This window comes from Hetaerina americana, unplaced genomic scaffold, assembly GCF_022747635.1.
Source record: "Hetaerina americana unplaced genomic scaffold, ioHetAmer1.1.p SCAF_11, whole genome shotgun sequence".
Classification (NCBI taxonomy): Eukaryota; Metazoa; Arthropoda; class Insecta; order Odonata; family Calopterygidae; genus Hetaerina; species Hetaerina americana.
The window spans coordinates 39,686,166-39,696,637 of NW_027286181.1; the positions used below are offsets into that span (position 1 = coordinate 39,686,166).

At 39.5% G+C, this 10,472-nt stretch overlaps 1 non-coding gene across 1 annotated transcript; it reads left to right on the top strand.

Moving 5' to 3' along the window:
• The first annotated feature begins 4,552 nt into the window (after positions 1-4,552).
• Positions 4,553-4,634, top strand: TRNAS-UGA (transfer RNA serine (anticodon UGA)). Its single transcript has one exon. It is a non-coding gene; the product is annotated as a tRNA-Ser (tRNA).
• The last annotated feature ends 5,838 nt before the right edge of the window (positions 4,635-10,472 follow it).

Genomic DNA, 10,472 nt, shown 5'->3' on the forward strand with positions numbered 1-10,472 from the left:
CGCTGGTAAAAGAGCGAGCATGCACCGGGAATGTGAGAACAGAATGGCTCCTTGTACTACATAACTGCTCAACAAACTTATTCATCGAGGTCCCAGAAAAGAATTCAAGCAATCAAATTAAGTGATCACCTAAAAAAACGTTATCAGTTTGAAGGCGCCAGCACAAAATCGTCGTCCTTCCTTATATTTAATGTTTATCGCCTAAAAATTACAATAATGGTACAACCCTACTGGATTTTCGACTGCCTGACTTACCTTTTCTTTTGAATTAAATCACCCTCATAAATAATACCTGCGTCTCTTATTATTGCAATTTGGATATTCATGGATCAAGCCACAATTGTCAACCCGGAAGGTCGGTTTGAAAGGTGAGGGTAGAAATCAAACGATAATCAGCCCAACGGCGCGTGAAATTCGTGAGTTTAAGTAGAAGGGCAAATTCCAGTCCCTTTTCCGCCAGTATTTGGGTGGTTACCCAAGAAGATGTGAACTCGAAAAAAATCACACAGATTGGGTGAAGCTGAAGGTGACTAGAGGCTTCAACCGAATCAAACCGGGGCCATCGGATCATTAGCCCAGCGATCTAACCACTGAAATTTCGATTCCACCCTTCTGTTAAACCATATTTATCTCCACATTTTAGTTATCTACTCCAATTTCGGCGAAAATCGCTCAATATTACACTGATGCGTTCATTGGATCAGAGCAGGTTGTCGATGGACCCAAGAGCCACGCAAGGCTGTATTTCAACACCCTAACTAGCATGACGATAATATCCTTAAATCCCACAAGTCATATTAGCTCATCTTTAAGCTCTGCATACTGTATACATTCCTTCATTACATTCAAAATGCCTATTCTTTTCTCCCTAAATCGATTGCTCCACCTAACATCGTAAATGCCTCCACAGCCATTTTTGGGAACAATCAAAAACACGGTCCATATATCCCACTAATGTTTTACTTAGATCATTGCTTAAGATGCCTGTCATAAAATTCTTCCTCTTTGTAAAAGGTACTTTACCTAACGTAATGCATCTTTACCTGTCTTTAGGACTTTGACCACCTTCTTCCAAAACACATCCTAAATAGTTCAGATGTTCTAACTCGTTTAGTTTTTCCCTAACAATATTTTTCGAAACCGTCCCACTTCATTAGAGCCTCATTATATCCGTTTTGTTAAAAATTATTAACTATACCCGAAAACTAACAAATTCATGACAAGCATTTGTTTAAAATGGGTAACCAGGAAAGTAAGCTACGCCAAACGCTACGAGTCGGGTTAGGGTTTTTCGTTCTCTGAGGCAGAAAAAAATGAAAAAATAAGGTTGAGGACGAAAAGGGGTTGGTCGGCATGGTGAAAGGACTGAAACTGAATTGTCTCTCTCTTTCTCGTCCGTCCCCCTCACCCGGTTTCAACGAATGCTCCTTTCGAGGCTCCGTGGGCAAAGGGCGGGAGGAGGCATCGTTAAAAAACGGAACATCCTTAAAAAAAAAGACAGCGACAAGGGGGGTGGTCGGGAGAGGTGAATGAGGCATCAGATGGGGGACATTTTTCCGTATCTCTCCCCTCTCCGCGAACACCTTCCCCCTGTCCCTCAACGACCACTCACCCACCCACCCACTCGACCCTCCTCCGACGCAGTTGCCCGCACGCCGATCGTCAATTCTTCCCGAATCGAGAGCCACCCGCCCACCCTCTTTCCCTTTCGCCCACATCACTCCGCGAATCACCTATTCATCCCCACCCTCTCCTGGCGAGTGATTTGGGCCTGCGTACCGCGCGAGCGTTCCGCACCCCCGCCGCGCTCTACGGACGGAGATGGGGATTAATTTGGGACGAATGGGGACTTGTCGCTACTGCAATGACGCGAAGCCGTTTCTTCGCGTGAGTGAAGGATGAAAGGTTGGCGGCAGCGGATGGATTATGACCCGCTTGGACGAGAGAGTGATGCCTCCTTTGAGGTCATCCCTTCGGACAAGTTCACGGAAATAAATATCCCTGGAACATGAAAGATCTCGTATGACAGTGAACGTAAAATGATTGCCATTCGTTGCCACCAAAAGGAAAATGGTACCTCTTGAGCTAAAAAGAGAATGATACAAAGAATAATTAAATTAAAATACATAAAATGATTTTAAGCATCACTTTTTGCTAAATGATAATAACCCAAATCTTCACTTTTTTCGCGTATCTTTTACTAAAAAATGCTAATTAAACTATTAATTATTTGTCTCAGTCGTCAGGGAAGTAACAACGTTTATTGAGGAAATAATGACTATACGTACGCGTTCCCGTTACTTCATGAATGAATCGAATATACTATATATCGGTAAGTTTTTACGGAAAACACGTAAACCTTTATCTGCGAAGAAATCTACATAGGATCAGTATTGTCGTTTTTTCGAGGGATTTTAAGACTACACAAAGACATACATATATATACATACATACGAGATTAAACAGGGGGCGCCAACATAGCATCCGTATTTCAAAAGCAAGCCCCCTTTAAAAAAGAAGTTATGCTGCCGCATCCCTTTACAAATATATATATATATATATATATATATATATATAAATAAATATATATATATATATAAATATATATATATATATATATATATATATATAAATAAATATATATATATATATATAAATATATATATATATATATATAAATATATATATATACATATATTTCTATATATATATATCAATTAAGATTCCACTTTGAGGCAGGCACTACGGATGGAGAGGGACAATGTATGAGGTACTGTTTATCTTCGAGTTTGTCACAAACAGAAGAAAATGAAGAATTTTCTTCAATTGGAAGCAAGATTGACAGGAAATAAGTCAGGCCAGACAAGTATGGAAACATTTCATTCAAAGATAAATCAGGAGCATACTCCTATGAAAGTAGAATATCGACGAATGGCGAGATAGCCGGATCTTGTGTCCGCTCACATATAGTTGAGTCCCAGGCTCTAATTCTGATGATGCTCTTAGCCTCGCGAACCATGAGGTTTTCTGAATGCAAGATTTTTCAGGGGGAGGAAAGACGCTAATGAGAGAAGCTTAGTCTGACGAGTAAATTTTACACGCCGTATAACTTAGTAAGACGAGAGACCTACCCTCGCCTTGCGACAGAACAGAAGGATATGCGAGTCAGCCTTGAGGGAGCTAGGCTTAATTAGAAGAGTGGTAGGAAAATGTAACGAAAAAGTACGAGAGATGTTACTACGCCTACGTCTTCATTTAATTTCACATTTGACAAAATGCTATTAGTATTCGGCATCTGTGAGGGGGATAACGTTAGTTGAAGAACTGGAAAAGGTTCAGAGAAAATCCTAGGTAGGTTTGATAAAAAAGCCTTCCAGAAGGAAAATCGTGACGTATACGTTGGAGGAATTAGGTTGGGAGCCTATTGATTCATGAAGAGAGTTGGCAATGCTAAGACTTCAAGAAAAGTACAGGACACCGTGGTGTTCTTACGGCACAGATGGAATAATTATGACATAGATGGATTGACGCACTCGTTCTTCCCTCGCACAAAATGCTACCATAAACAAATGGACCAAAAATGCTCAAATATATTAATTTAAAATTAAATTTAATGATGTAATCAAGCATAAAAATGATTACATTAGAAAAAATAATGGATTGGTGGGTCGCGGTAGTCCTGGGGTAGAGCGTTGGACTACTGACCGGAGGGCCCGGGTTCGATTCCTGGGCAAGCAGCCTCTCTGGGCACTTGGAGCTCCACCCAAGCTATGTGATTTCTGTGGTACCAGATCTTCCTGGGAAACCGTAACCGGCACAGGGAAAGGAACTGGCCCCCTAACCTGATGTGTGGATTTCAAGAGCCGTATAGGGTTTAGTACTGGGTGAACTCTACCATCACCTTCACCAAACCGATCTTCGGGTTGATTATTATGTTTACGGTTTTTATATGTATATAAACTCATGCATGCAAGCAAAAATCGACCCACGGTTGTTCATTGAGTCGGAATAAGTTATAATCCGCGATGTCCTTTTCGAATAGTAAAATCTGAAAGAATTAATTTTCGAATTCAGTGATAACTGTATAACAAATAGCAGCGAGGAAATGTTAGGAGCAGAACTAATATAGCATCACAAAAATGATGTAGATAAATAAATGGACAGAAGGTTTCGCCAATAAGGAATTCCTGCGAAGAGTACGGGAAGAAAGACGTATAATGACAATTCCACGGGGAATAAGAGCTAATCTCATATGACATGCCTTATTGAATACGAGCGTCCTAAATACGTATAGAGATTTGAGGAAATTTTAAGTAGTATAAAAATGGAAAATATTTAGGAGGAAATGAGATACGAGAACTTAGGCAGATGGAGGAGTCTAGCTTACAAGGGCTTACAGGAAATGTATGCAATACATTGGATTGGATACAATGGATTACAAAATGTATGCAATATATTTCAGCTATCAGAAATACCTAATAAATAAACTTTCAGTTATCAGACGGAGTTGACTGTTTCTACTTGGTCAGAGTAGTTTGATGTGAACAGTAACGCAGTCGTGGCCGAGTGGTTAAGGCGTCTGACTTGAAATCAGATTCCCTCTGGGAGCGCAGGTTCGAATCCTGCCGACTGCGGTTATTTTGATATGAATATTTGAGAAGTGTTAGAACTCTTTTCAATGAACGTTGAATGTGTTTAAAGTAAATACAAGCTGACTGTAGCTAATAGTTATTTTGCACTTTCAAGAAAATAGTGATTATATTTCTTAACGGAAAAATAAATTTTTATGATAAGGAAATAAATGCCATGAGGAAGCACGATAGGAAAGATGATTTATAAGAATGGTCCCGTCAAGTTGACTGCGGGGAGAAACGTGATATGGGGAGGGAACACGGTAGTATTTATATTGAATCGAGGTTATTTCTAAGGGGACACATGCGTACGTGTATTCAGGGAATGCACTCTTGAAAACGCTAAAAAGAAGAAGGCATGCGAAGGAATATATTCCACCACGATATTCATCTTATAAGGCAATTTATTCCAAGCGCATGAAAATGAGCTAACTTCAGTTCATCCAGTGAATTATCTGGCAAGGACCGCCTTCGGATTGTATTTTTCGCAGAAAATTTCTATGGGGTATTTCGGCAATTTAAATCAATACCATCATTTATTAGGAAATCAATATTGAGTGAAATGAAAGTAAAATGCAATATTTTTAATAAACTCAATTAAACTATTACTCACTATGCAGTCGAAAAAGTGCAACGTGGAGAAAATCAATAGTATTACCTCAATTAACAGCCGTCTGATTTCATTCGGCAAGGCAATATTACCAATATTGCCATGAGAAACTTGTCATTTTTTTCTCAAGAGTTAAATTCCATAAAGGCTAATCCGGAAACCAATTATTCACAGAACAATATCCCATGAATATCACGAGAGCATAGTTTTCAACCTTTATCCAATTTTGAACTGCTTCGCTGGGAACTTTTACCGAAAGCTGATGCCACGCCTTTCACCATCCAGCAATGTCAACGACCACTACGTATGCAATTTTTTTTAAAGAGGGCGCCAACGAGTAACGAGAGTTGATCTAGCTAGCCAGTTTCAAAACTAATCTGATTTGGAAGTTCGAAGGGTCGGTCGGCGAGGGAAAGATAAGGGTCCGTGCTTAAATAAGTCAAGTTGACCTGGATAAACTTCTTAGCAGTAAAATGCAGACTGCGTTTTCTCTCCATCTTGTTTGAGAGACAAACTAAGGGAATCACGGACCGGCTAACCTCTTTAATGTCCACCTCTCACATTTTACTGCCCTTAAAAGATGATTATGCATTTCGGTGGCTATGAAATGCTGTCTTTTATTGCATAATACACGGACCTGAGTGCCAAATGGCTCCGCAAGGCCAAAAGCACGCTATCGCACAAACCACCAGTGATTTCCTTGTCGATAAAGAGTACTATTTTACGACCCCACAGCGTACACAATTCCTTGCGGGTATCATGGTCATCCCAGCTACCTCTGTAGCGTGTTTTAATGATTGATAAAGCACATAATTCCCCACGGGAGTAAATTACTTCTTCCCTACACATCCACAAGTGAGAAAATGGATGCTAAAACCATCATCCTGATTTTCAATGCTATAATTATCGCCGGAACCTATTATTCGCAACATCACAATGACTTGAATTTGAAAAAGAATTGGGGAGAAATTTTTTCAAAGGAAAGCAAGTAGAATCAAAAGAGGAGAAAATACATACATATACATCTGCAGCAAATTATTTTCATCTAGCAAGGGTACTGAGGTCATGAGATTATTTGAAAGGTTTTCGTTAAAATTAAGAGATGCGAATAAATTAATACATCTGCGAATCACAAGATGTAATTGAAAATATTAATCTCTAAGTCAATCGGATTACATACGCAGATATTCACAAAGGAATTATTAGTATAATTTGAATGGCCAAATTAAGGACAGTGACATGTTTGAGGAAACAGCCGCCATGTATCCTTGACAAACTACCCTAATAATGTTGAAAGTTATACGATACCACAACAGAAGTGGAGATAATAGCTTTTGACAAGTACACTTTTGAGTATGAAGATTTTGCAAATTGACTACCATACTGGCTGAAACTTTCAACTTTAGATTTAAATAGCATCTGAGATGACTTGTTAGAAGAAGGTTCCCAAGAAGACATACATATTTCCCACAGTAAAAATTGACGTTCCAAATACTTTTTACACTTTTTTTACTTAGAAATAATACGAAAACAGGATTATTAACACGACAAAACAACACGGACACACACACAATCCCTAAGTCCCTGGTGGAAGTAAACCTCGCCATGCTGAATCTAACCCGCCACCTCTAGGTCAGCAAGTGAGGAAGTAAAGCCGCCTCCTAAGTAAAGATAAACAAGAGAGAAAACGTAAACAATACTCAACTAAGCAGTTAATCATTCAGTAATACAGTTTTTTCAATTACAAAAAATTAAAACATACAAATTCAGAGAAAATTTGAACCTACATTCTGAATACATGAGCTCATGAAGAATGTATTTACCGGCTGTTAAATACATAAAATTACATAGTGATAAACTCATGAAATAATTCAGGGAATTAAGACGATTCAAGGCGTGGAAAGGCTAATGCCTCTCTCTGGCAAGTTTTGATTTTTAAAAAACATGTTATGTTTCTTAATTAAATTTCGAAAAGATTTAATGGCGATTATTCTAAGTAAATCACGTTTAATACTCCAATGTATCCAATTTTAATTACCATTATTTATCAACTATCATCATTAGCATTCATTTGAACGTACACTCTTGACACGTACACGGAAAAAAATATAATTATATTTTTTTTACAATAGCAAAATGTTGATTGTCCGCAAAACAATCGGAACTCAGCATTAAAATCCTGAGACTCATACGTAAACGTTTATTTTTGTGAAATACTCTTTTATCTAAGTACAGATACGTAGATATTAAGCAAATTTGAAGCAATATTATTGTTTGAACAGCTTCCATTGTATCAGATATTTCTATGATGTTTTCCACCTTCAAAACTGAATATAAAATTATTTATACGTTACGTTATAAAATAAAGAAATACAACGCGTATAATGTCATTGTTACCGATGAATCACAAACAAAAAAAACATCAAACAGCGAAGGATCCGCATTCGATATTAGGTCACGTTATTTTTGGATTCCGGTCTGCTATATTACGGCTCATTCCTAGCCTGATGGACGAAAAACATCCGACTTAAATAAATACCAATATTTTACGGGGAACATTTGATACCTCAGTGACTGGAACATACACATCGGGCGCCCATATTTTTTTAAGACGACTCTTAAGAGTTCAATTTCAACGGCGACGCAAAAAAATTAGAATGCACCGCCAAACCCCATTGCCTGCACTCTCGAATCGGCGAATCACTCCAAAGGATCCGTAAAATTAACCGAGAGCCGCAAACCGGCAGACGAGAAAGATTATCGGCGAATCGTCCCCATCACGGATCGGCGAACGCGCCCCGGATTCGGAACCACTCCGGGGGAAAGGGGAGGCACTGCTAGAAGCGGGTGAAAGGGTAACCCTGGGATTCAAAAGGGTTCTGAGAGAGCACGAGAAGAGGACGGGTTAAGGTACAGAAGAAGAGACTGATCTTCGATTAAAGGAAGCCCCCACTCCTGACCGCGAGCAATGGGCCACGCCACTCGAGTTCCCTTTAACCCGTCCACTTGACCTGCCACGCCCCCTTCCACTATTCCTCTCCCCCACTCCCATATGAGGTGACTCCGCAGGGGAACAGAGTTAAAAAGGACACCGATGGAAGGAGCCGGTCAGGGATTGGGGGGAAGGAGGAGGACGAAGAAGCCGATGGTAAAAAACTCCCGTCTTGAAGGGACGTGGAACAATTTCACTGTCTCCACCATCACACACACACCGACACGCTCCTCCTCACACGGCCCCAGGCCGCGTCCCTTTCCCCACTTCGGCGCTCGAGTGGAGAAAAGTAGAGGGTGTCATAAGGGCGGACTGGGACGGGATCGAGATGGGCGGATGGCCCATAGGGAGGGCGATGCACGAATGTGCGCCTGAATTGTTTCTTTTTCTCTGAGGTGGACGGCGGAAAGCAGACGGAGGCAGCCGAAGGGAAAGGAACTCGGCAGAGATGTAAGGTAGTGCCGTACAAGAATGATGAAAATGAAATGGAAAGATCAGAATGACAAATGAAGCATGAACTTCAAAGAGAGGTGAAGAGAGGATGCAACACACGAGAATACAAGGAGACGAGGGAAAATAATTGGACAAATGTTGAATAACGTTGGTTTACAAAAGATCATGATTGATGGAAAATCAAGGGAAAGAATCAAGAGAGAGGAAGATTGACGATGAAGATCGAGAAGTAGATGACAGACATTAGCGGAAGGAACTGTGTAGAAATGAAGAGATGACAAAGAGAAAAATGCCTTGAAGATGGCTAGTCCTCAAACTGATAACCCATTATGATGATGAAAGAAGAAGAGCGGTCGTTATGTCTTAGAGAAATTATTTATGAGGCTTCCATTGAATATATCAATTTCTTTTTCTACACAATAATTTATGACATGTACATCACCACATTATTTTCATTGAATTATTTCCCAATGAAATAAAGATAAAATGTTGATTTTGGTTACAAATTTAAAATATTCATATTTATTCATGTTTTGACAAAGACGCATACATTGAGGTACACGGTGCCTGAACTTATTGCTAAGAATGAATTCTGACGGCATCGTATGATACTTTTAAAAAGTAGAAATAACTCGGTTAAATTTATTACTTTTTAGAAAAAAATCGGTTGAATCTGTACACTTAAACACGCTACTCCCTTCCAACCCTCGTCCCTCTCCGCGGGGGGAAATTCCTGCTACCTGCAACGTTGGGTCGCATTCCCTGCCTTTTACAGACTCTTTGGGGGTAGAGTGTTTGGTGGTGCATTTTCATGTGGTAGTGATGTTTCAAATTTTTGCTTGTTGTGTCCTGGCTTGCGTGTTGTAGGATGACTTTCGTGCTGCATCCTGGGGTGCAGTTTTTAGTTGTTTTGCGGCATATGTGTTAGCATGAGTGTTGGATGAAGGGGTTTTTGCATGAGTGTGTGCGCTGCTGTGGGTGTAATTTTCCGTGTTGTTCTTTTGCATGTGGTATTTTTCCTTTTCACGGTTGGTGACCTAACACCCCCCGCCACACGCCCTTGCGGCGGCTTGCGGGGTATTATGTAGATGTAGATGTACTCATTCATATTAATTAATTTTATACTCGATGGTATAGCGTTTGGTACAATTTAGAATTTATATTCCATTAAAAGAAATCAAATGTACCCTAAGTGCGTTTAACTAAGAATTAGTATTCTTTGGTAGTTTACCACAGAAGGTAGGCTTTGGATGGACAAATACTTAAAAAGTATAAAATATAAACGACTGCGTCTGCGATTATATTGGATTTATTAATTCCATCATGATACCCGTCATTCAAAGGAAATATTAACCCGGAAAAAATCACTTATTAAACTAAGGCAGAACTCTCAAATGACGAAATATAAATTAAACCACCTATTATCCATGAATACCCTTGCACCACTGTTAATGAATATTTGGAGGAAATATGCCAAAATAATCAATTGATAAATCATTTAGGAGTTTCTATTCACCCACTTCATTCGTTACTTATTTATTTTATATTGTTAATACGCCACTTCAATCATACTATACGTTGTAACTGTAACGTGAAATTTATTTTCTGTAGATAATTCATTATTTCTTCAATCCAAGTAATCAGTATGGTAGTAGTTTATATTTTAAGGGTATCAAGGCTCGATTCCTGAAGACACGACCGGGCACCCTCAGTTTCATACACCTCGGGCGATTTTTCGGGTACCAGGTCACAGGGTGAGGAGCTGACCCCATATCCTGGACAGTGT